At 39.3% G+C, this 26155-nt stretch overlaps 1 non-coding gene across 1 annotated transcript; it reads left to right on the top strand.

Annotated features, from left to right (window-relative positions):
- Positions 1 to 11192: 11192 nt before the first annotated feature.
- LOC112793932 (small nucleolar RNA R71) lies at positions 11193 to 11300 on the top strand. The gene has a single exon (XR_003198619.1). It is a non-coding gene; the product is annotated as a small nucleolar RNA R71 (small nucleolar RNA).
- Positions 11301 to 26155: the final 14855 nt, after the last annotated feature.

Below are 26155 nucleotides of genomic sequence, written 5' to 3'. Positions count from 1 at the left end.
CCAGATGACAGTTTGCACTAACCCACTCCTTTAAGTTATAACTAAACATATTACCAATGTCACGAGGGTGAATAAACCTAATCCAAAGGTTAGACGCCATTGAGCATTCTCTAATAGCATGCTGATGACCGGATTTCACTACCCATAAAATTTTTAATTATGAATCCGCTCTTTTGGCAAGCGCACCAAAATTATCGTCAAGTAATAACCCACAGTGGAGTGGGATCGTATCCACAGAGATTGGTTGATTTGAGGAACTTTAATTAATTGGTGAATTAGTCAAGCTAAACAGAATAGGTTGTAATTGCAGAATTGTAAATGAGCAGAATTATAAATGACTCAAAAGTAAAGAAAGACAATAAAGTGCAGAAATGGAAATGGCGAGAATGTAAATGGCAAAAACATAAATGACTGAATTATAAACAGGGATTAGGGAATTGCATAATATAAATGGAATCTATAAAGAAAGTGATAGATGAGAATGTGAGAATTCATTGAGATCAGGAGATGTTGTTTCTTTGGATTAAATCCAGCTCATATCTTCTTCAATCATGCAACTCATTAACCTCTTGGCAATCATGATTGATTGAGCCCCAATCCCTTGGTGACTCAATCTCTCAGATCTTGATCAATAGCTAATTTCTTGGTCTAATTGCTCATGAAGAGAGATATGCTTGGTCCCTGATTATACCACACATCATCATAGGTCCAGGTAGAGGAAGGATTGTATGTCACCATATCTAAACACCAAAACCCAGATTCTACTCAAGTGTAAGAAGGGATTTCTAGCATGGTTTCATGGTTCCTTTTTCATGGTTCCCATGAGACCCATTTTGCATTCAACCTCTTTTCCAAGATAATTGAACACTAACATTAAAACAAAATTCCTTCTAGCAAATCAAAGAGAAGATGAAGAGAAGAAGAAATTTGCTATCATCAATCCATCAAGTACAACAGAGCTCCCTCTCTCAATGAGAGGGAATTTAGCTACTCATAGCTTAGAGAAAAGTACTCAAGATAGAGTGAAAAGTAAAACTAAAAGCTCTTCTAACTGCTTGAACCCCTTTTCATTACTTCTTAGGGTTATTTATACTACTCCTAGCTCTCAAAATAAAAGAAATACAAAAGTAGAAAAGGAAAATTACAATTTGGAGGGAAAAGAAACTCAATAAACGTGACCTCCCAACTGGCGTGTGGCTGGCGCTTCAGTGGCGTGCCACGCTCTCCTTTCATTCTGGCTTGGCGTGCCACACCTAGCTCTGTAAGTGGCACGCCCTCCTTCATTAGCCTCCATGGCGTACCACGCCTTCAAGCCCAAGTGGCACGCCCAGGTCCTCTCCTTCTTCTTCTTGCTTCTGGAAAATTAAGCTAGTGTGGCACGCCCAGGGTCTGGCATGCCACGCCCTTGCTGTGTGCTTGATACATCTTTCTGGAAAGTTGAACTAGCGTGGCACGCCCAGGATTTGGCATGCCACGCCCATTTGTGTGCTTGGCTTCTTTACTGGCGTGCCACGCCCAACATTCAAGTGGCATGCCAAACCCCTTCTTGGTCATTTGGTGATAATGGCGTGCTATGCCTGTGACTCAAGTGGCATGCCTGAGTGAAGAATGGTGGTTGGCGTGCCACGCCTTTGACACCAAGTGGCACGCCCGCCTAGTTGGCCTCCTAACTTCTTCTCTGAAAAATATAACCAGCGTGCCATGCTGTGAGGCAGGCGTGCCATGCTCATCACTTTGCCTTGGTTCCAGCAGCTGGCGTGCCATGCCCAGCATTCAAGTGGCATGCCGTAGTGAAATTCTTGTGCTGGCGTGCAAAGCCTTCAATCTTGTACTAGAGTGCCACGCCATGTTGGTCAAGTGGCACGCCCATTCATTTGTTGGTTCCTCAAGCTTGACATGCCACGCCTGACTCCTCAAGTGGCACGCCCAAGTGGCTTTTGAAGATGGCATGCCACGCCTTCAACACCAAGTGGCACGCCCTATAGCGAGTGATGGGTTAGGCGTGCCACGCCCAACCTGGCGTGCCACGCCCCTCTAATGGCCTTAGTTGTTGCTCTCTGAAAGAATGTATTGGCGTGCCATGCCTAGCTTCTGGCGTGCCACGCCCATGTAAAGGCTTGAAAATCTCCTCTGGACTTTAGTACTGGCGTGCCACGCCAGTGTATTTTTGTGGCGTTTGCTCCAAGTGGCACGCCCGTTTCACACGTTCAGCTTGTTTTGTTGTTTTCTTCCCATTTTTGATGTCTTTTTCTCCTGAAACTCAGCACAAACCCATTTCAAAGCAATGTACCATAATATTCATCAATTAATGCATGAATTGCAATGATCAAATGAGATTATGCTCCTTTATGATCCTTTTTTATGCAAGAAAAAGGGTAGATGATGCAAGTCATCACATGCATAGTTGTTTTGATCTTATAATCACAACCTATATAAATTAGGCTACTTCTTTTGTCCCTGTTAGCAGTCTTAGCCATTGTAAATATGCTGTTGTGAGCAATTTGTCACATGAAAACTTTTGCATATTGAAGTCCCTGTCACTATCAAGTGAGCTTTCACACTCGATCTGGTTCTTGATTGTAAGGGATAAACCAATTATACGTGCTTAATCGCGAACTCCCCATAAGAATTTGGCCACCAGTACAGAGAATATTTTCTATCAACATTTGATGGTGGTAACAACTTGCTAATTCTCTTAACAACATTGTTAGAAAGATGATGAATTCTCTAAATGTCCAGTTTCTATCATTACCGATGTAGTCTCAAATGATACTCTTTTCATCGCCCACTGTGGGTGCTGGGAAGCAACATCTATCAATTTTATCCCAGATTTCAGCGAATCAACCAACCAGAAACTAGTTTCCTGACCATCCCCAAGAATTATTTCCATATTAGCAATCAGCCTCGACCATATCTCAGCTAGCTTTTTTCAAAATATGGAGTCACCATTCTTAGCCTCAATGTTGTGCATGAGATTCTTTTCTCTTCCATATTTAGTAATCAAGACTTTGTTACACAAAGAATCAAGCTCATTTAACTTGGGCTACCCTTTTATCATAAAAAATCCTCATTGACCTTTCCAAACTTTCTGATCCCCATGCTTCCCATGTAACACCCCAATTAACCTAAACCTTACCTCTAGCCGTAAAACAAGGGTTAACCAAAGGTTACAACAATTCTAAGGCTTATACATATTTATATAGAAAGAAATAATATATTCTAGAAGCCCGATGAAGGAATAAAGCTCAAAGTCGCATAATGCGGAATTAGATACGTGAAGCATTCGCACACGGTAACTAAACGCATTCGACACGAAAGAATACAAAACATAATATATACAACCTTGCCTTAAAGCTCATTAAGTACAAGATATTAATTAATAGATCAACAAAGTAATTAGATATATATATTATACAAAAGAAAACTAGCCATTGCTTGTGGAGTTTAGGCCGACTAGCTCAAACAGACTATGACAGAGTTTTGAAGTTTAAAACAGCTTATATAACCTATATCTCAAAGTTTCTAGAAATAAAGCCTCTTTGGCAACAAATATAAATAAACAAAGAGATATGAGACTAACTATGACAAAATAAAATAGAATTAAACCAAGGAGAAACCATACTCCGCTCTGCCACCATATCCGTAATCCCACCGAGGTGGATTTGCAACCTGCGTCTGAAAAATAACAACAAAGTAGAATGGGAACCAGAGGTTTTCAGTATGGTAATAGTACCCAATGATGTAAGATGTAAGGCTCTGGGACGTCGAAAGAAGTCCTAGAACTTCACATCACATACAAATATCCAAGCTTAGAACAAAATAAATAAATATAAGGAACTTATACCATAAACCGGGTTATCTAAACTTAGGGGAATTCTAACTAATACTAATCATACCGCTGTATCCCACAGCCCTTGCCAACCTAACCTCCGTAAGATTCCATCGCCACCGCCTACCTAACCTCCTCAACACTAAAGAAACACAGATAGTAAAAACAAGGAAACCACAGGTAATATTCAAATATATAACAAGTAATTCAGGAAGCATTTAGACATATTATACAATTAGGCAAGCTCAAGTAATCAAAGCAAGCAAACATATAGAAGATGCACATGATGAATGTCTGTCATATTGGCTGTGATATCACATGTTGGTTATCGCCAAACCCGACAGAAAACCCGGTCGACAACTCCCGGATTAGTCTCTCTATTGCGCATAAGGAGGAAAATTCCGAGGGATAAGTGCCCTACTACCTTCTCCTTTCAGAGGAAAATATTCCGAGGGAGAATGCCCTACCACCTTCCTCTGGCTGTCGTATAATTCCATGGGTTAGTGCCCTACCACCTTACAATTAGAGAGAAGTCGCATTTTCAAGAGGAATAGTTCCGAGGGATAAGTGCCCTACCACCTTCTCCTTTCAGAGGGAAATATTCCGAGGGAGAGTGCCCTACCACCTTCCTCTAGTTGCGAGAAACATGAGTGAGAAGCCCAGCTTCAACTCTCACATCCGAACGTAGGCGGGAGACTGCCACAGCCCCTACAACGGATAACAAAACATATCATAAACACAAATTCAATCTCAGAGGCCACTGCTCATAGCACCCTTCTACTCATACTCGTCACAACCATCATCAGTTAATAAGTTCCATTTCGATCTCCTTAGTTCATCAGTTTCCCATATTCATTATTAGCAATCACCATATTCACCACTCTTACTTCTTTCTCAACTAACTCATCCTTAGTACACTGGTGCACGAAATTGTGATCATCAATGGCGCCATCAACATGGTACGCTCAATTGCAATCTCAACTCTTTATCACAACTTTGCACAACTAACCAGCAAGTGCACTGGGTCGTCTAAGTAATAAACCTTACGCGAGTAAGGGTCGATCCCACGGAGATTGTTGGTATGAAGCAAGCTATGGTCATCTTGTAAATCTCAGTCAGGTGGATTCAAATGGTTGTGGAGGATTGATAATTAAAAGATGAATAAATCATAAAATAAAGATAGAGATACTCATGTAATTCATTGGTGAGAATTTCAGATAAGCGTATGGAGATGCTTTATCCCTTCCGTCTCTCTGCTTTCCTACTGTCTTCATCCAATCCTTCTTACTCTTTTCCATGGCAAGCTGTATGTTGGGCATCACCGTTGTCAATGGCTACAGTCCCGTCCTCTCAGTGAAAATGTTCAACGCGCTCTATCACAGCACAGCTATTCATCTGTCGTTTCTCGATCATGTCGGAATAGAATCCAGTGATTCTTTTACGTCTGTCACTAACGCCCCACAATCGCGAGTTTGAAGCTCGTCACAGTCATTCAATCCCTGAATCCTACTTAAAATACCACAGACAAGGTTTAGACCTTCCGGATTCTCAAGAATGGCCACCAATAGATTCTAGCTTATACCACGAAGATTCTGATTAAGGAATCCAAGAGATATCCACTCAATCTAAGGTAGAACGGAGGTGGTTGTCAGGCACACGTTCATAGGTGAGAATGATGATAAGTGTCACGGGTCATCACATTCATCAAGTTGAGGAACAAGTGATATCTTAGAACAAGAATAAGCTGAATTGAATAGAAGAACAATAGTAATTGCATTAATACTCGAGGTACAGCAGAGCTCCACGCCTTAATCTATGGTGTGTAGAAACTCTACCGTTGAAAATACATAAGAACAAGGTCTAGGCATGGCCGAATGGCCAGCCTCCCAAAAAGGGTTCAATCATAAAAACATGATCAAAAGATGATCCGAAGATTGAAAGATCCTCCAAATACAATAGCAAAAGGTCCTATTTATAGAGAACTAGTAGCCTAGGGTTTACAGAAATGAGTAAATGACGTAAAAATCTACTTCCGGGCCCACTTGGTGTGTGCTTGGGCTGAGAATTAAATTTTCCACGTATAGAGACTTTTCTTGGAGTTAAACGCCAGCTTTTGTACCAGTTTGGGCGTTTAACTCCCACTTTTGTGCCAGTTTCGGCGTTTAACGTCGGAAATTCTGAAGCTGACTTGGAACGCCTGTTTGGGCCATCAAATCTCAGACAAAGTATGGACTATTATATATTTCTGGAAAGCCCTGGATGTCTACTTTCTAAAGAAATTAAGAGCGCGCCAATTGGGCTTTTGTAACTCCAGAAAATCCACTTTGAGTGCTGGGAGGTCAGAATCCAACAGCATCTGCAGCCCTTTTCAGCCTCTGAATCAGATTTTTGCTCAGGTCCCTCAATTTCAGCCAGAAAATACCTGAAATCACAGAAAAATACACAAACTCATAGTAAAGTCAAGAAAAGTAAATTTTAAATAAAAACTAATAAAAATATAATAAAAACTAACTAAAACATACTAAAAGCATACTAAAAACAATGCCAAAAAGCGTATAAATTATCCGCTCATCACAACACCAAACTTAAATTGTTGCTTGTCCCCAAGCAACTGAAATTCAAATAGGATAAAAAGAAGAGAATATACAATGAATTCCAAAAACATCTATGAAGATCAGTATTAATTTAGATGAGCGGGGTTTTTAGCTTTTTGCCTCTGAACAGTTTTAGCATCTCACTTTATCCTTTGAAGTTCAGAATGATTGGCTTCTATAGGAACTCAGAATCTGGATAGTGTTATTGATTCTCATAGTTATGTATGATGATTCTTGAACATAGCTACTTTATGAGTCTTGGCCGTGGCCCAAAGCACTTTGTTTTCCAGTATCACCACCGGATACATCCATGCCACAGACACATAAATGGGTGAACCTTTTCAGATTATGACTCAGCTTTGCTAGAGTCCCCAATTAGAGGTGTCCAGGGTTCTTAAGCACACTCTTTTTGCTTTGGATCATGACTTTAACCGCTCAGTCTCAAGTTTTCACTTGACACCTTCACGCCACAAGCACATGGTTAGGGACAGTTTGGTTTAGCCGCTTAGGCCAGGATGTTATTCCTGTAGGCCCTCCTATCCACTGATGCTCAAAGCCTTGGATCCTTTTTATTATCCTTGCCTTTTGGTTTAAAGGGCTATTGGCTTTTTCTGCTTGCTCTCTTTTTTTTTGAATTCATTGCTTTTTCTTGCTTCAAGAATCATTTTTATGATTTTTTCAGATCCTCAGTAACATGTCTCCTTTTTCATCATTCTTTCAAGAGCCAACAATTTTAACATTCATGAACAACAAATTCAAAATACATATGCACTGTTCAAGCATACATTCAGAAATCAAAAGTATTGCCACCACATCAAAATAATTAATCTGTTATAAAATTCGAAATTCATGCAATTCTTCTCTTTTTCAATTAAGAACATTTTTCATTTAAGAAAGGTGATGGATTCATTGGACATTCATAACTTTAAGGCATAGACACTAAGACACTAATGATCATAAGACACAAACATAAATGAAACATAAAGCATAATTTTTGAAAAACAGAAAAATAAAGAACAAGGAGATTAAAGAACGGGTCCACCTTAGTGATGGCGGCTTGTTCTTCCTCTTGAAGATCTTATGGAGTGCTTGAGCTCCTCAATGTCTCTTCCTTGCCTTTGTTGCTCCTCTCTCATGATTCTTTGATCTTCTCTAATTTCATGAAGGAGGATGGAATGTTCTTGGTGCTCCACCCTTAGTTGTCCCATGTTGGAACTCAATTTTCCTAGGGAGGTGTTGATTTGCTCCCAATAGTTTTGTGGAGGAAAGTGCATCCCTTGAGGCATCTCAGGGATTTCATGATGAAGAATTTCCTCATGTCCATGAGTGGGATCTCTTGTTTGCTCCATCCTCTTCTTAGTGATGGGCTTGTCCTCATCAATGAGGATGCCTCCCTCTATGTTAATTCCAACTGAATTACAGAGGTGACAAATGAGATAAGGGAAGGCTAACATTGCCAATGTAGAGGACTTGTCCGCCACCTTATAAAGTTCTTGGGATATAACCTCATGAACTTCTACTTCCTCTCCAATCATGATGCTATGAATCATGATAGCCGGTCTATAGTAGCTTCGGACCGGTTGCTAGTGGGAATGATTGAGCGTTGGATAAACTCCAACCATCCCCTAGCCACGGGCTTGAGGTCATGCCTTCTCAGTTGAACTGGCTTCCCTTTTGAATCTCTCTTCCATTGAGCGCCCTCTTCGCAAATGTCTATGAGGACTTGGTCCAACCTTTGATCAAAGTTGACCCTTCTAGTGTAGGGGTGTTCATCTCCTTGCATCATGGGCAAGTTGAATGCCAACCTTACATTTTCCGGACTAAAATCTAAGCATTTCCCTCGAACCATTGTAAGTCAATTCTTTGGGTCTGGGTTCACACTTTGAACCATTAAGTTGACCCTTCTTGGTGATCCATGCATTGGCATAGAACTCTTGAACCATTAAGATTTCGACTTGTTGAATGGGGTTGGTAAGAACTTCCCAACTTCTTCTTCGGATCTCATGTCGGATCTCCGGATATTCACTCTTTTTGAGTTTGAAAGGGACCTCGGGGGATCACCTTCTTCATGGCCACAACTTCATAGAAGTGGTCTTGATGCATCCTTGAGATGAATCTCTCCATCTCCCATGACTCGGAGGTGGAAGCTTTTGCATTCCCTTTCCTTTTTCTAGAGGTTTCTCCGGCCTTAGGTGCCATAAATGGTTATGGAAAAACAAAAAGCAACACTTTTACCACACCAAACTTAGAAGGTTTGCTCGTCCTCGAGCAAAAGAGGAAAGAAAAGAGTAGAAGAAGAGGAAATAGAGGAGATGGAGGGGGCTTTTGTGGTTCGGCTGAGGGGGAGAAGTAGAGTTTAGGTTGTGTGAAAATGAAAGAGTGAAGTAGGGTTTATATAGGGGTGGAGAGAGGGGTAGGGTTTGGCCATTATGGGTGGGTTTGGAAGGGAAAGTGGTTTGAATTTGGATGGTGGGGTAGGTGAGGTTTTATGAAGGATGGATGTGAGTGGTGAAGAGAATGGTGGGATTTGATAGGTGAGGGGTTTTTCTGGGGGAGAGGTATTGAGGTGATTGGTGAATGGGTGAAGAAGAGAGAGAGTGGTGGGGTAGGTGGGGATCCTGTGGGGTCCACAGATCCTGAGGTGTCAAGGATAGCTCATCCCTGCACCAAGTGGCGTGTAAAACGCCCTTTCTGCCAATCCTGGCGTTAAACGCCGGGCTGCTGCCCTTTTCTGGCGTTAAACGCCAATCTGGTGCCCCTTTCTGGCATTAAACGCCAGTCTGGTGCCCCTTTCTGGCGTTAAACGCCCAGAATGGTGCCAGACTGGGCGTTAAACGCCCATTTGCTGCCCTTACTGGCGTTTAAACGCCAGCAAGCTTTTCCTCCAGGGTGTGCTATTTTTCTTTCTATTTTTCATTCTGTTTTTGCTTTTTCAATTGTTTTTGTGACTTCACATGATCATCAACCTATAGAATACGTAAAATAACAATGGAAAATAGATAAATATAACATTAGGTTGCCTCCCAACAAGCGCTTCTTTAATGTCAGTTGCTTGACAGTGGGCCCTCATGGAGCCTCACAGATGTTCAGAGTAATGTTGGAACCTCCCAACACCAAACTTAGAGTTTGAATGTGGGGGTTCAACACCAAACTTAGAATTTGGTTGTCGCCTCCCAACACCAAACTTAGAGTTTGACTGTGGGGGCTCTGTTTGACTCTGTTTTGAGAGAAGCTCTTCATGCTTCCTCTCCATGGTTACAGAGGGATATCCTTGAGCCTTAAACACAAAGGATTCTTCATTCACTTGAATGATCAATTCTCCTCTGTCAACATCAATCACAGCCTTTGTTGTGGCTAGGAAGGGTCAACCAAGGATGATGGATTCATCCATGCACTTCCCAGTCTCTAGGACTATGAAATCAGCAGGGATGTAATGGTCTTCAATCTTTTACCAGAACATCCTCTACAAGTCCATAAGCTTGTTTTCTTGAATTGTCTGCCATCTCTAGTGAGATTCTTGCAGCTTGTACCTCAAAGATCCCTAGCTTCTCCATTACAAAGAGAGGCATGAGGTTTATGCTTGACCCTAGGTCACACAAAGCCTTCTCGAAGGTCATGGTGCCTAATGTACAAGGTATTGAGAACTTCCCAGGGTCCTGTCTCTTTTGAGGTAATCTCTGCCTAGTCAAGTCATCCAGTTCTTTGGTGAGCAAAGGGGGTTCGTCCTCCCATGTCTCATTACCAAATAACTTGTCATTTAGCTTCATGATTGCTCCAAGGTACTTAGCCACTTGCTCTTCATTGACATCTTTGTCCTCTTCAGAGGAAGAATACTCATCAGAGCTCATGAATGGCAGAAGTAAATCCAATGGAATCTCTATGGTCTCAGTGTGAGCCTTAGATTCCCATGGTTCCTCATTAGGGAACTCATTGGAGGCCAGTGGACGTCCATTGAGGTCTTCCTTAGTGGCGATCACTGCCTCTTCCTCCTCCTCTCCAATTTCGGCCATGTTGATGGCCTTACACTCTCCTTTTGGATTCTCTTCTGTATTGCTTGGAAGAGTACTAGGAGGGAGTTCAATAACTTTCTTACTCAGCTGACCCACTTGTGCCTCTAAGTTTCTATTGGAGGACCTTGTTTCAGTCATGAAACTTTGAGTGGTTTTGATTAGATCAGAGACCATAATTGCTAAGTCAGAGTGGCTCTGCTTAGAATTCTCTGTCTGTTGCTGAGAAGATGATGGAAAAGGCTTGCCATTGCTAAACTTGTTTCTTCCACCATTATTGTTGTTGAAACCTTGTTGAGGTCTCTGTTGATCCTTCCATGAGAGATTTGGATGATTTCTCCATGAAGGATTATAGGTGTTTCCATAGGGTTCTCCCATGTAATTCACCTTTTCCATTGATGAGTTCTCAGGATCATAAGCTTCTTCTTCAGATGAAACGTCCTTAGTACTGCCTGGTGCAGCTTGCATTCCAGACAGACTTTGAGAAATCATATTGACTTGCTGAGTCAATATTTTGTTCTGAGCCAATATGACATTTAGAGTATCAATCTCAAGAACTCCTTTCTTCTGATTCATCCCATTGTTCACAGGATTCCTTTCAGAAGTGTACATGAATTGGTTATTTGCAACCATTTCAATGAGTTCTTGAGCTTCTGCAGGCATCTTCTTCAGATGAAGAGATCCTCCAGCAGAGCTATCCAATGACATCTTGGACAGTTCAGACAAACCATCATAGAAGATACCTATGATGCTCCATTCAGAAAGCATGTCAGAAGGACACTTTCTGATCAATTGTTTGTATCTTTCCCAAGCTTCATAGAGGGATTCACCTTCCTTCTGTCTAAAGGTTTGGACTTCCACTCTAAGCTTACTCAATTTTTGAGGTGGAAAGAACTTTGCCAAGAAGGCATTGACTAGCTTTTCCCAAGAGTTCATGCTTTCTTTAGGTTGTGAGTCCAACCATGTCCTTGCTCTGTCTCTTACAGCAAAAGGGAATAGCATAAGTCTGTAGACCTCAGGGTCAATCCCATTGGTCTTGACAGTGTCACAGATTTGCAAGAATTCAGCTAAAAATTGATGAGGATCTTCCAATGGAAGTCCATAGAACTTGTAATTCTGTTGCATTAGAGAAACCAATTGAGGCTTAAGCTCAAAGTTGTTTGCTCCAATGGCAGGGATAGAGATGCTTCTCCCATAGAAGTCGGGAGTAGGTGCAGTAAAATCATCCAGCACCTTCCTTGCATTGTTGGCATTGTTGTTGTTTTCGGCTGCCATGTCTTCTTCTTGTTTGAAGATTTCTGTTAGGTCCTCTACAGAGAGTAGTGCTTTAGCTTCTCTTAGCTTTCGCTTCAAGGTCATTTCAGGTTCAGGGTCAGCCTCAACAAGAATGCTTTTGTCTTTGCTCATGCTCATATGAAAGAGAAGAGAACAAGAAAATATGGAATCCTCTATGTCACAGTATAGAGATTCCTTGAGATGTTAGAGGAAAAAAAGAATAGAAGGAGGAGGTAGAAGAAGAAGAATTTGAACTTATCAAGAGAGATAGAGTTCGAATTATTGATAGTGGAGGAGTGTTAGTCCTTAATTAGAAGGATGTGAGAAGAGGGGAAGAATTTTCGAAAATAAATTAAAAGATTTTGAAGAAATTTTTGAAAAATTGAAGAATGATTTTCGAAAATTAAAGTTGGGAAAGAAATAAAGTGATTTTTGAAAAAGATTTTGAAATTAGAAATCAAAAAGATTGAAAATTATTTGGAAAAAGATGTGATTAAGAAGATATGATTGATGAGTTATGGTTTTAAAAAGATATGATTGAAAAGATATGATTGAGAAACAATTTAAAAAGATTTGATTTTTAAAATTAATGACTTGGCTAACAAGAAATTTAAAGGATATGATTCAAACATTAAACCTTTCTTAACAGAAAAGGCAACATACTTGAAATGTTAAATCAAATCATTAATTAGGCAAGTATTTTTGAGGATGGAAAGAAATTGATTTTGAAAATATATGATTGAAAAGATATGGTTTGAAAAAAATTTAATTTTGAAAAATTATGAAAACTTGAAAACAAATTTGAATTAAAAACAAAATCTTCCCTCTTGTATCATCCTGGCGTTAAACGCCCAGAATGGTATCCGTTCTAGCGTTTAACGCCCAAAATGCTACCCTTTTGGGCATTAAACGCCCAGCCAGGTACCCTGGCTGGCGTTTAAACGCCAGTTTTCCTTCTTCACTGGGCGTTTTGAACGCCCAGCTTTTTCTGTGTAATTCCTCTGCTGCATGTTCTGAATCTTCAATTCTCTGTATTATTGACTTGAAAGGACACAAATTAATTTTTTTTTTGAATTTTTAATAATGAGGAATAATCAAAATTCCACTAAGATCAAATAAACAATGCATGCAAGACACCAAACTTAGAAATTTGTATACTATTGACACTAACAAATTGAGAATGCATATGAGAAACAACAAAACACTCAAGACAAGAGAATTTAAAGATCAGAGCAAGGAAATCATCAAGAACAACTTGAAGATCAATGAAGAACATAATGCATGTAATTTTCGAAAATTAGAAGAATGAAGACATGCAATTGACACCAAACTTAAAATTAGACACTAGACTCAAATAAGAAACATAAAAATATTTTTGATTTTAAGATTTTAAAATTTTTTTTTGTGCTTTTTCAAAAATTGAGTGGAAAAGAAAAACAAGGGTTCAAAATTCTTAATGAGAATTCCAGGAATAATTGCAATGCTAGTCTAAGAGTCCGGTCCAGGAATTAGACATGGCTTCACAGCCAGCCAAGCTTTCAGTGAAAGCTCTAGTCCAAAACACTAGACATGGCCAATGGCCAGCCAAGCTTTAGCAGATCATTGCTCACAACAGCAAAATTGATAGAAATCAACAAGCTCTTGTGATGATAAGTTGAAACCTCGGTCCAAAAGATTAGACATGGCTTCACAGCCAGCCATACTTCAACAAATCATCATGAAACTCTAGAATCCATTCTTAAAAACTCTGAAGAACAAAATAGAAATATTTTTTTTGTATTTTTGAAACATTTTCGAAAAGTAAAAAGCTTAAACATAAAATAAAATTACCTAATCTAAGCAACAAGATGAACCGTCAGTTGTCCAAACTCAAACAATCCCCAGCAACGGCGCCAAAAACTTGGTGCACGAAATTGTGATCATCAATGGCGCCATCAACATTGTACGCTCAATTGCAATCTCAACTCTTTATCACAATTTCGCACAACTAACCAGCAAGTGCACTGGGTCGTCCAAGAAATAAACCTTATGCGAGTAAGGGTCGATCCCACGGAGATTGTTGGTATGAAGCAAGCTATGGTCATCTTGTAAATCTCAGTCAGGCGGATTCAAATGGTTATGGAGGATTGATAATTAAAAGATGAATAAAAACAAAAAATAAAGATAGAGATACTTATGTAATTCATTGGTGAGAATTTCAGATAAGCGTATGGAGATGCTTTGTCCCTTCCGTCTCTCTGCTTTCCTACTGTCTTCATCCAATCCTTCTTACTCCTTTTATGGCAAGCTGTATGTTGGGCATCAACGTTGTCAATGGCTACAGTCCCGTCCTCTCAGTGAAAATGTTCAACGCGCTCTGTCACAGCACGGCTATTCATCTGTCGGTTCTCGATCATGTCGGAATAGAATCCAGTGATTCTTTTGCGTCTGTCACTAACGCCCCACAATCGCGAGTTTGAAGCTCGTCACAGTCATTCAATCCCTGAATCCTACTCAGAATACCACAGACAAGGTTTAGACCTTCCGGATTCTCAAGAATGGCCGCCAATGGATTCTAGCTTATACCACGAAGATTTTGATTAAGGAATCCAAGAGATATCCACTCAATCTAAGGTAGAACGGAGGTGGTTGTCAGGCACACGTTTATAGGTGAGAATGATAATGAGTGTCACATGTCATCACATTCATCAAGTTGAGGAAAAAGTGATATCTTAGAACAAGAATAAGCTGAATTGAATAGAAGAACAATAGTAATTGCATTAATACTCGAGGTACAATAGAACTCCACACCTTAATCTATGGTGTGTAGAAACTCTACCGTTGAAAATACATAAGAACAGGTCTAGGCATGGCCGAATGGCCAGCCTCCCAAAGAGGGTTCAATCATAAAAACATGATCAAAAGATGATCTGAAGATTGAAAGATCCTCCAAATACAATAGCAAAAGGTCCTATTTATAGAGAACTAGTAGCCTAGGGTTTACAGAAATAAGTAAATGACGTAAAAATCCACTTCCGGGCCCACTTGGTGTGTGCTTGGGCTGAGCATTGAAGCTTCCATGTGTAGAGACTTTTCTTGGAGTTAAACGCCAGCTTTTGTGCCAGCTTGGGCGTTCTACTCCCACTTTTGTGCTAGTTCCGGCGTTTAACGCCGGGAATTCTGAAGCTGACTTTGAACGCCTATTTGGGCCATCATATCTCAGGTAAAGTATGGACTATTATATATTGCTGGAAAGCCCTAGATGTCTACTTTTCAACGCAGTTGAAAGCGCAGCAATTGGGCCTCTGTAACTCCAGAAAATCTACTTCGAGTGCTGGGAGGTCAGAATCCAACAGCATCTGCAGCCCTTTTCAGCCTCTGAATCAGATTTTTGCTCAGGTCCCTCAATTTCAGCCAGAAAATACTTGAAATCACAGAAAAATACACAAACTCATAGTAAAGTCTAGAAAAGTGAATTTTAAATAAAAACTAATAAAAATATAATAAAAACTAACTAAAACATACTAAAAGCATACTAAAAACAATGCCAAAAAGTGTATAAATTATCCGCTCATCATACACCAAAAACCTAAACCTCCATTTGCTAACTTTTCAAAGTAAACCTAAATTAAACCTCCTAGGACCTTTCCCATGTTCCAATGCCCAGAAACAAGCCAAAGAGTCTTAAAATGGTGTCATAGAAGTATACAATCTTGTTGGGAAGGTGAAATAGATTAAAAACAAAGTTTAACATATAAAACAGGACGTGTGCGTATGCATAGGGGTGTGCATGCGCACGCCCAAAAGATTTTTAAGGCATGTGCGTACACATAGAGGTGTGCGTACGCACAGGCATTAGCTTTCCCAACTTGTGTGTGCGCACAGAACTGTGCGTGCGCACAGGTTGTAAAACCTCATTGGTGTGTGCGCGCACAAGCTGTGCTAGCGCTGCAAACAGCACGCCCATCCCTACCTGTGTGTACGCACAGGTCTGTGCGTGCGCACAAGTCTAAAATTTTACAGGGTTGTGCATGCACACATACCAGAAATCACAAAATTCTGCAACTCTGCAGAATTTTAGATTTTGACACCAAACTTTGAATGATCATAACTTCCTCTACAAAAAATCCAAATTTTGCAAACTTTATATCGATTTGAAGAGTTTTCAATGAACTTTAATTTAAAGTAAATCCCAACCAATTTTTGAAAACTAAGGCTCAAGTTATGATCCGTCAAAGTTCACAAAAAAATCAGTTTTTACCAAAAACCTTAAAAACTTACTTTTACCAAAACTCTCATTTCAAAACCAAACTACTCACAATCCAAATACTACCAAATCAACACAAAAGCTCATACCACTCATTCCTCAATCTCAACCATCAATAATCTCCCATTTACACTATCCCACACCATCAAAATCATTATTCTCCAACAATAAAAAATTATCGCAAACAATCCTAATTCTCTTCATTCATCAATATCATTTCTACAACCCATCATCAATTATCAACCATACCCACAATTCTCAACAACATTACACATAAAAAATAATCCACCAACCTTAACATAACATCAATCTCAAGATTCAATATCCAAAAATCATCATCAACATACATCATCACTTATCATAATCATCAATATCCTTTAGTCCAAACCACCACAATATTTTACATTAACTTATTACCTTAAATTTTCATAATCCTCATTATCCATCAATATAGCTAATCACCATAAATACTCATCAATACCCATAATTTCCAATAATCACCATCAACCACACTAATCCAATATAACCAACAATTACATCAATTCACATATAATTATTCATACACCAATATCATTCAATTCTATCTTAGGGTCAACTAGTCTAAGTATCCATAAATATTACATATTACATAAAGAAAACCGAAATTATACCTTGGCCGATTCCCAAATGCTCTAAACACCAAAACAAAACCACCAAACTTGATGCAAAGCCTCAACCAACTCCAACAAACACCAAAGCTCAAACTAACAACATATATATCACCAAAATCAAAACCTAAGATACATAAAATAACTAAACACAAGAGTTTAGTGAAACCTTACCTTATCCAACGAGATTAGGGGTAAAATCCAATAATTATCCGATACTAGAGATCACCTAAACAAGCAAAATCCCAACTTTCCGGAACTTACTTTGGGCATTTAAATTATTTTATTCGTGAAAACTTCGGTTCTTACATCCTCCCCTCCTTAAAAAGATTTTCGCTCTCGAAAATCGTATCACGCGATGTAATATATATATATATTATCCACGAAACATTCTGCTTCGATGTTATCAACACAACAAGTTGCCAAAGCAACTCGTTCACCATCATCCTACCGTGTCGATGTGCTTGATGAGCGGATATTTTATACGTTTTTTGGTAGTGTTTTCATATAGTTTTTAGCATGTTCTATTTACTTTTTGTTGTATTTTTATTAATTTTTATGCAAAAATCACATTTCTGGACTTTACTATGAGTTGGTGTGTTTTTCTATAATTTCATGTATTTTCTGGCTGAAATTGAGGGACATGAGCAAAAATCTAATTTATAGGCTGAAAAAGGACTGCAGATGCTGTTGGATTCTGACCCTCCTGCACTCGAAGTGGATTTTTTGGAGCTACAGAAACCCAATTGGCGCGCTCTTAATTGTGTTGGAAAGTAGACATCTTGGCTTTCCAGCAATATATGATAGTTTATACTTTGCCCGAGATTTAATGGGCCAAACTGGCATTTAAACGCCCACCAGAGACCATTTTCTGGCGTAAAACGCCAGAACTAGCACATGCACGTGAAAGCTAGGAAGCTCAACCCAAACACTCACCAAGTGGGCCCCGGAAGTGGATTTATGCACTCTCTGCATCTAGTTACTCATTCTTTGTAAACCTAGGTACTAGTTTAGTATAAAAACTACTTTTAGAGATTTATTTTGCAACTTATGACATTTTTGACAAATCCTATTGTATCTTCTATGGTATGAACCTCTAAACCCCATATGTGGGGGTAAGGAGCTTGATGAGCGGATAATTTATACGCCTTTGGCATTGTTTTTAGATAGTTTTTAGTGTAATCTAGCTACTTTTAGGGATGTTTTCATTAGTTTTTATGCTAAATTCACATTTCTGGACTTTACTATGATTTTGTGTGTTTTTTTGTGATTTCAGATAATTTCTGGCTGAAATTGAGGGACCTGAGCAAAACTCTGATAAGGAGGCTAACAAAGGACTGCTGATGCTGTTGGAATCTGACCTCCCTGCACTCGAAATAGATTTTTTGGAGCTACAGAACTCCAAATGGCGCGCTCTCAACGGCGTTGGAAAGTAAACATCTAGAGCTTTCTAGCAATATATAATAGTTCATACTTTATTCATGATTAGATGATGTAAACTGGCGCTCAACGCCAGTTCCATGCTGCATTCTGGAGTCAAACGCCAGAAACACGTCACGAACCAGAGTTGAATGCCAAAAACATGTTACAACTTGGCGTTCAACTCCAAAAGAAGCCTCAGCTCATGTAAAGTTCAAGCTCAGCCCAAGCACACACCAAGTGGGCCCCGGAAGTAGATTTCTGCACTTAGACTTATTTCTGTAAACCCTAGTAGCTAGTTTAGTATAAATAGAACTTTTAACTATTGTACTAGGTGTCTAGTCTTTTGACCATTCGGTCTTTTGATTACGTTTGGGGGGCTGGCCATTCGGCCATGCCTAAACCTTCATCACTTATGTATTTTCAACGGTGGAGTTTCTACACACCATAGAATAAGGGTGTGGAGCTCTGCTGTACCTCAAGTTTTAATGCAATTACTACTATTTTCTATTCAATTCTGCTATTCCTGTTCTAAGATATTTGTTGCACTTCAACATGATGAATGTGTGACGTTAGGATTTTTGCCAGTAAATAATGTCATAAAAACAGTCGCGTTGTAGATATAGTCTCTAAACCGACAAAAATCCCTTCGTACAAACGTTTTGGTTGTCACAAATAACAAACCCCTTTGAAATTGATAACCGAGTATTCAAACCTCAGGTCATCTTCTCAAGGAATTGCAGGGAGGTATGTTCTTATTATTGGCTATGGAGATTGTAAATTGGGGGTTTTTAAAGTATGAGATAAAAAGCAATAATAGTAAATAGCAGAGGAAATAAAATAATAGCAATAAAAATAAACTCTTGGCAAGGTATTAAGAACTGGAGGTCCTATCCTAGTTATCCTTATCAATTGTGATGAGAATTGGATTCTTCCCCCACCTTATTAACCTCTAACTATGGAGATAAGTTAAGTGGGCAAATTAATTCCAATTTTCAATCAACACTGAGTTTGATAACTCAAGAGTTACCAATGTCTCAACCAAAGCCAAAAAGAAAATAGTAAATTTACTAAATAAAAAAATGTCTTCGGATGGGAAGCAGTAATCATGTAAATAAAAGAAAGCAATCATGAATGGAAATACCTCAAATAACATTAATTAAGAAAACTATATGTAACAAAAAAGAGTTCATAAATTAAATAAAAATAAAGAACCTGGGATTGAGAGTCACTCCTAGGATTAGGTCCTAATCCTAATCCTAAGAGAGAGAGAGGAGAGAACCTCTCTCAAAACTAAATCTAAATCATGGAAAAGTAAATTATGAGAGCCTGATTATGAATACATGCATTTCCCCACTTTATAGCCTCTAATATGTGTTCTCTGGGCCGAAAACTGGGTCAGAAATAGCCCAGAAATCACTTTCAGCGCTTTCTGGTCCGTACAGGTCGCGGAAAAATGACGCGGCCGCATCGTCCACGCGACCGCGCGGATTGGTTGTTGGCTAGGTCACACGTCCGCGTGACCCACGCGTTCGTGTCGCCTGGTGTCGAGGCAACTATGGCAAATTATATATCAAATCGAAGCCCCGGACGTTAGCTTTCCAATGCAACTAGAACCACATGGTTTGGACCTCGGTAGCTAAAGTTATAGCCGTTTGAGTGTGAAGAGGTCAGGCTGGACAGCTTAGCAGTTTTTCCAACTTCTTGCATTCCTTCCACTTTGCATGCTTCCTTTCCATCCTCCAAGCCATTCTTGCCCTGTAATCTCTGAAATCACTTAACACACATATCAAGGCATCTAATGGTGATAAGAGAGGATTAATAATAAGCAAATATAAGTCCAAAGAAGCATGTTTTCAATCAAAGCACATAATTAGGAAGGGAAATGTAAAACATGCAAATAGTATGAATAAGTGGGTAAAGAGTTGATAAAATCCACTCAATTGAGTACAAGATAAACCATAAAATATTGGTTTATCAACCTCCCCACACTTAAACAATAGCATGTCCTCATGCTAAACTTAAGAGAAACTATAAAGATGAAGAGGAATGGTAAGAATGTATGAAATGCAACCTATAAATGCAACTACATGCTAAAATGTTTCTACCTACTTGGTTAAAAATAAATAAGTTCCTTAAGACAAAAATAATTCATATTCCACTAATTCAAATCATATAAAATAAAGACAAGTAAACTTGTAAGAAGATAGCTCATGAAAGCAGGGAACATAGAATTAAGCACTGAACCCTTGGTAGTGTATATCATTCTAACTTTCAAGTGTCTAGGGTCAATTCTCTCAATTCTCTACTAATCTTGCTTTCTATAGCTTGCTCTTCATCTAACAATCAACAAAAATTTAATGCACCAATACACAAATCAAGAGGTCTTTTAAGGGTTGTAATGGGGCTAGGGTCAAGGTAGGATTGTATTTGGCTAAGTGGACTAAAATTTGAATCCTTAATTAACTGAAACTTTCCCACCTAACTTAAACAATCTATGTAATCATAATACAACATCTAGCCATCCATTAACCATGTTTTCCACATATTCATGCATTTTAATTTTAAGTATAATACATATGCATTGCCTTCACTACTTACTTTGGGGCATTTTGTCTCCTTTTTCTTATTTGCTCTTTTTTTTATGCATATGATTAATTTATTGAATGCATGAACATGTCCTAAACATTTTTTTACATTTTCAGAAAATTCTAACATACTCAATTCTCAAACCAGATGTTTCCAAACCCACTCTTCCCCACACTTAATTCATAAGCATTCTCACTAGTCTAAGCTAACCAAGGATTCAAATTAAGGACATTATTGTTTTTCGCTTAGAGTTAATGATGTGCTAAAATAAAGAACAAAGGGGTAAAATAGGCTCAAAATTGGTTTGCAATAGATAATGAAAAGGTTAAGGCCATATGGATATGTAAGCTCAGTGAAACAAGGCCTCAATCATATAAGTGTATGCATACATTAAACAATGGAAATATAGAATCAAGCAAGACAAAGATCACAATTTTAGAGAGAAAAACACACACCAAAAATAAAATATTGGTTGATAAAATGCAACCAATCAAATAGACTCAAAATCTCACTGGTTTTGTGTGTTCAAGCTTTAAACTATGTTCCAAAATAATATTTCTTCAAACAAGTGTAATAAAAAAATTTTTATTCAAATTAGTGAAACTCTCTAAAAATTTTATTGAAAAAGAAAATATTACTTCAACCAAGTGGTAAAATATGCAAAAAAAAATCAAACAAATATGCAATCAATCATGCAAATGCAATAATGAACTACAAAGAAAATTTAAACATTGGTGCTAAAATATGAAGTGACTAACCCATGGAAGTCGGTATCGACCTCCCCACACTTAAAGATTGCACCGTCCTCGGTGCATGCTGAGATGTGCAGGTGGACGGGTTGCTCCAACTGATGCTTTTCTCATCAAGGAATGTGCGTAGGAACTTGTTTGTCTCTCCCATGTAAACGTCTTCCGATCTCTTCCTGGTGGCCATCCTGAAAGAAAAAGGGAAGGAAAGTAACCCAAAGCAAAGATAGAAAACAAATAAAACAGGGGTTGGTTAATGCCAAAAATAAGGGTCTCAATTACATGGTAGCTACAACATGTAAGAAAACAATAGAAGCCATGGCATACCAGTGGTGCAGAATATGCAACAATTGGGAAGAGAGTGGGGAAGGAAAGATAATATAAATTAAAAATCAATACAAAAGTAATACAGGTATAAAAGATTGGCATTGATTTAAATAATATTACCTAACCAGAATAAAACAAGTCATAAGCACCAAGATAATACCAGAAAAGAAATAACAGTTGAATAAAAACATTTGAACACCAATGGTAAAAGAATAAATTTAGAAAAATAAAAATATGCAATGAATGAAAGTATGCAAATAAAATAAAATAAAATGAGAGGGAAAAAAGAGGAGAAGAAGAAAAAGAAAGTGAGAAAGGAGAGAGAAGGAAGAAATTAGGATTAGAAAAGAGAGGATAAGAAAATTGGCACTAATCTGGATAGGTTGTGCGACGCTGGCGACGCGGTCGCGTGGGTGATGCGGTCGCGTGGTGCGCGACAAGGTTGGGTGACGCGGACGCGTGGGGCACGCGATCGCGTGACTCGATTTGTGCTAGTGGCGCGAGTGCAGCCTCGCGGCCGCACAACTCTCTGTTCGAAACATGGTATTGCCAAAATCCAGGGTGACACGGTCGCCTGGTCGACGCGATCGCGCGGGTGGCCTTATTTCCAATATGACGCGGACGCGTGGGTGACGCGTTCCCGTGGCAGGGCTTGTGCTGCTAGCACGGGTCCAGCCCAATTCCAGCTCAACTTTCGGCCATACACCCTTTTTACGCCGATTTCAGGTCACGCGGCCGCGTGGGTGACGCGGTCGCGTGGGAGGCTATTTTTCCAAATGACGCGGACGCATCATCGACGCGTTCGCGTAGAGTCAATTTGTGCTAATAGCGCGCCTCCAGCTCTGCTCCTGCGTAACTCTCTGTTCAATTTAATATTATCTCATCTCCTTGCGACGCGGACGCGTCGCTGATGCGGTCGCGTCGCGTGCTTGCTTTTTTTTTAATCTGAAAAGATGCAGAATGCAGTGTTAATATGAATGTGATGCAAAACTCCAGGTTCAATATAATAAAATAAAATAAAACTCAAAAGCAAATAAAACTAAATAAAAATGAAAAAATGAACGATCATACCATGGTGGGTTGTCTCCCTCCTAGCACTTTTAGTTAAAGTCCTTAAGTTGGACATTTGGTGAGCTTCCTGTTATGGTGGCTTATGCTTGAACTCATCCAGGAATCTCCACCAGTGTTTGTGATTCCAGTAACCTCCGGGGTCCCAAACTAGGCATGTAAAACCCTTGAGCAGCTTCAAAAAGATTCTTAGGCTCCCGGGGTGTTGGATGTCAGAACAGATTCCAGGATCTCAAATCTTGCTTTTACACCCGTCTTCGTGTTGATTATCATGATTCCATCCGGGTAGCAAGCAATCTGAATTCTCACTAAAGCGGCCAAACAACTTCCTAGACCCATTCAGTTGAGCTCTATACCAACCTTTACGTTTAAGCTTAAAGCTTCCAACCATGATGAACCTTGCAGGACAATTCTTACCACTGACCATCTTCCTTTTACTCTTAATGCCACAAAGAGCTCTTAGTTGACCATTCGTCTCCAGTAGCCCAAATTCAAGTGGGATTAGAAAGCTATGGGATATGAATTTTACCCACTTGAATGTTGTGAAGGATGATGGCGACTTAGGGGGAGGTATCTTTAATGAAATTGCAAGCTCCACTCCCTTGTGCTCTTCTCTGATAATTACCACCTCTTTGCAAACTTCTTTAATTTCAACCGCTTCCTCTTGGTAGCTCTCTTTCAATTCAATCTCCTTTTCATTGCTTTCCAAGGGCATGGGAGGTTGTGCATTTTCTTCTTGAATCTCCATCTCTTGATCAACCTCTTCGAAGTCTTCAACTATGATATGCTTTGGAGGTTGTACACCCTCTTCAGCATCAATTTCAACCGTCTTAGAAGGAGGCTCTATGTCTTGTCTTTCCCATGGAGGTTCTGCGTCTCCTAAGTCTTCAACCAACTCTTCTTCTTGAACAATGATAGCTTCTTCTACTTGTTCTAGTATGAATTCATGCTCTGTCTTGTCCACTGGAGTTTTTGGTATCTCCTTTATGCTATGCTCTTCACTAGACTGTCCACATGAGGCTGTGGCTGATCCTTGTGTATTTAAGCGTCTAGAAGCCCATTGAATTAATACTTGCCCCAGTTGTTGAGTGGTTGCCTGAAATCAATCCATTGTTTCCTTGAGACGATCCTTTGCCTCTTGATGCACTCAGTTTTCATAAGTAGGATCATAATGCTCTTGGATTGATGGATATGGAGATGGTGAATATTGAAGTGGTGGTTCTTGTGAGTAATTGGGTTGGAATTGGGGTGGTTCTATATATGGTTCATATGGCTCATAAGGTGGTTGGTATGGTGGTTGAGGGTTAGGGTCATATGGAGGTGAATGACGGAAAGGGGCTTGTGAGTATGGTGGTCTAAAGTCATGTTGAGGAGGGGGTTCATAGGCATATGGTGGTGGTTGTTGATAATCAAAAGAGTGCTCACCATAGCCATCATCTTGATATGCATCACAGAATGGTTGTGGATAGTCCATTGGAGGTGGTTGTTGCCATGAGGGTTGATCAAATCCTTGTGGCTCCTCCTATCTTTGATTGTTCCAACCTTGATGCATGTTGTCATTATAATCTCCTCTTCCTGCAACATAATTGTAACCAGACTCATAGCCAAAGGGGTGAGAGTTCATGGTAGTAAGAGAAAATAAAAACAAAAATTAATAAAAAGAAAATATTTTGAAAAAAAGATATAATTTTTTTTTGAAAAAGATAGGAAGAAAATTTTTTTTTTGAAAAATATTTACAATAACCAATAATAAGGCACACGTTTGCAATTCCCCGGCAACGGCGCCATTTTGACGTTAGGATTTTTGCCAGTAAAGAATGTCTTAAAAACAGTCGCGTTGTAGATATAGTCTCTAAACCGACAAAAATCCCTTCGTACAAACGTTTTGGTTGTCACAAGTAACAAACCCCTTTGAAATTGATAACCGAGTATTCAAACCTCGGGTCGTCTTCTCAAGGAATTGCAGGGAGGTATGTTCTTATTATTGGCTATGGAGATTGTAAATTGAGAGTTTTTAAAGTATGAGATAAAAAGCAATAATAGTAAATAGCAGAGGAAATAAAATAATAGCAATAAAAATAAACTCTTGGCAAGGTATTAAGAACTGGAGGTCCTATCCTAGTTATCCTTATCAATTGTGATGAGAATTGGATTCTTCCCCCACCTTATTAACCTCTAACTATGGAGGTAAGTTAAGTGGGCAAATTAATTCCAATTTTCAATCAACACTGAGTTTGATAACTCAAGAGTTACCAATGTCTCAACCAAAGCCAAAAAGAAAATAGTAAATTTACTGAATAAAAAAATGTCTTCGGATGGGAAGCAGTAATCATGTAAATAAAAGAAAGCAATCATGAATGGAAATACCTCAAATAACATTAATTAAGAAAATTATATGTAACAAGAAAGAGTTCATAAATTAAATAAAAATAAAGAACCTAGGATTGAGAGTCACTCCTAAAATTAAGAGAAGTCGTAATCCTAATCCTAAGAGAGAGAGGAGAGAACCTCTCTCAAAACTAAATCTAAATCATGGAAAAGTAAATTATGAGAGCCTGATTATGAATACATGCATTCCCCCACTTTATAGCCTCTAATCTGTGTTCTCTGAGGTGAAAACTGGGTCAGAAATAGCCCAAAAATCCCTTCCAGCGCTTTCTGGTCCGTACAGGTCGCGGAAAAGTGACGCGGCCGCGTCGTCCACGCGACCGCGCGGATTGGTTGTTGGCTAAGTCACGCGTCCGCGTGACCCACGCGTTCGCGTCGCCTGGCGTTGAGGCAACTATGGCAAATTATATATCAAATCGAAGCCCCGGACGTTAGCTTTCCAACACAACTGGAACCGCGTCGTTTGGTCCTCTGTAGCTAAAGTTATAGCCATTTGAGTGCAAAGAGGTCAGGCTGGACAACTTAGCAGTTTTTCCAACTTCTTGCATTCCTTCCACTCTGCATGCTTCCTTTCCATCCTCCAAGCAATTCTTGCCCTGTAATCTCTGAAATCACTTAACACACATATCAAGGCATCTAATGGTGCTAATAGAGGATTAATAATAAGCAAATATAAGTCCAAAGAAGCATGTTTTCAATCAAAGCACATAATTAGGAAGGGAAATGTAAAACATGAAAATAGTATGAATAAGTGGGTAAAGAGTTGATAAAATCCACTCAATTGAGTACAAGATAAACTGTAAAATATGGGTTTATCAATGTGATGATCCGTGACACTCATCATCATTCTTACCTATGAACGCGTGACTGACAACCACTTCCGTTCTACTTTAGACCGGGCGCATATCTCTTGGATTCCTTAATCAGAATCTTCGTGGTATAAGCTAGATTGATGGCGGCATTTATGAGAATCTGGAAAGTCTAAACCTTGTCTGTGGTATTCCAAGTAGGATTCAGGGA

Source organism: Arachis hypogaea, chromosome 3 (genome assembly GCF_003086295.3).
Source record: "Arachis hypogaea cultivar Tifrunner chromosome 3, arahy.Tifrunner.gnm2.J5K5, whole genome shotgun sequence".
Classification (NCBI taxonomy): domain Eukaryota; kingdom Viridiplantae; phylum Streptophyta; class Magnoliopsida; order Fabales; family Fabaceae; genus Arachis; species Arachis hypogaea.
This window is presented reverse-complemented; position numbering and strand designations above follow the sequence as displayed.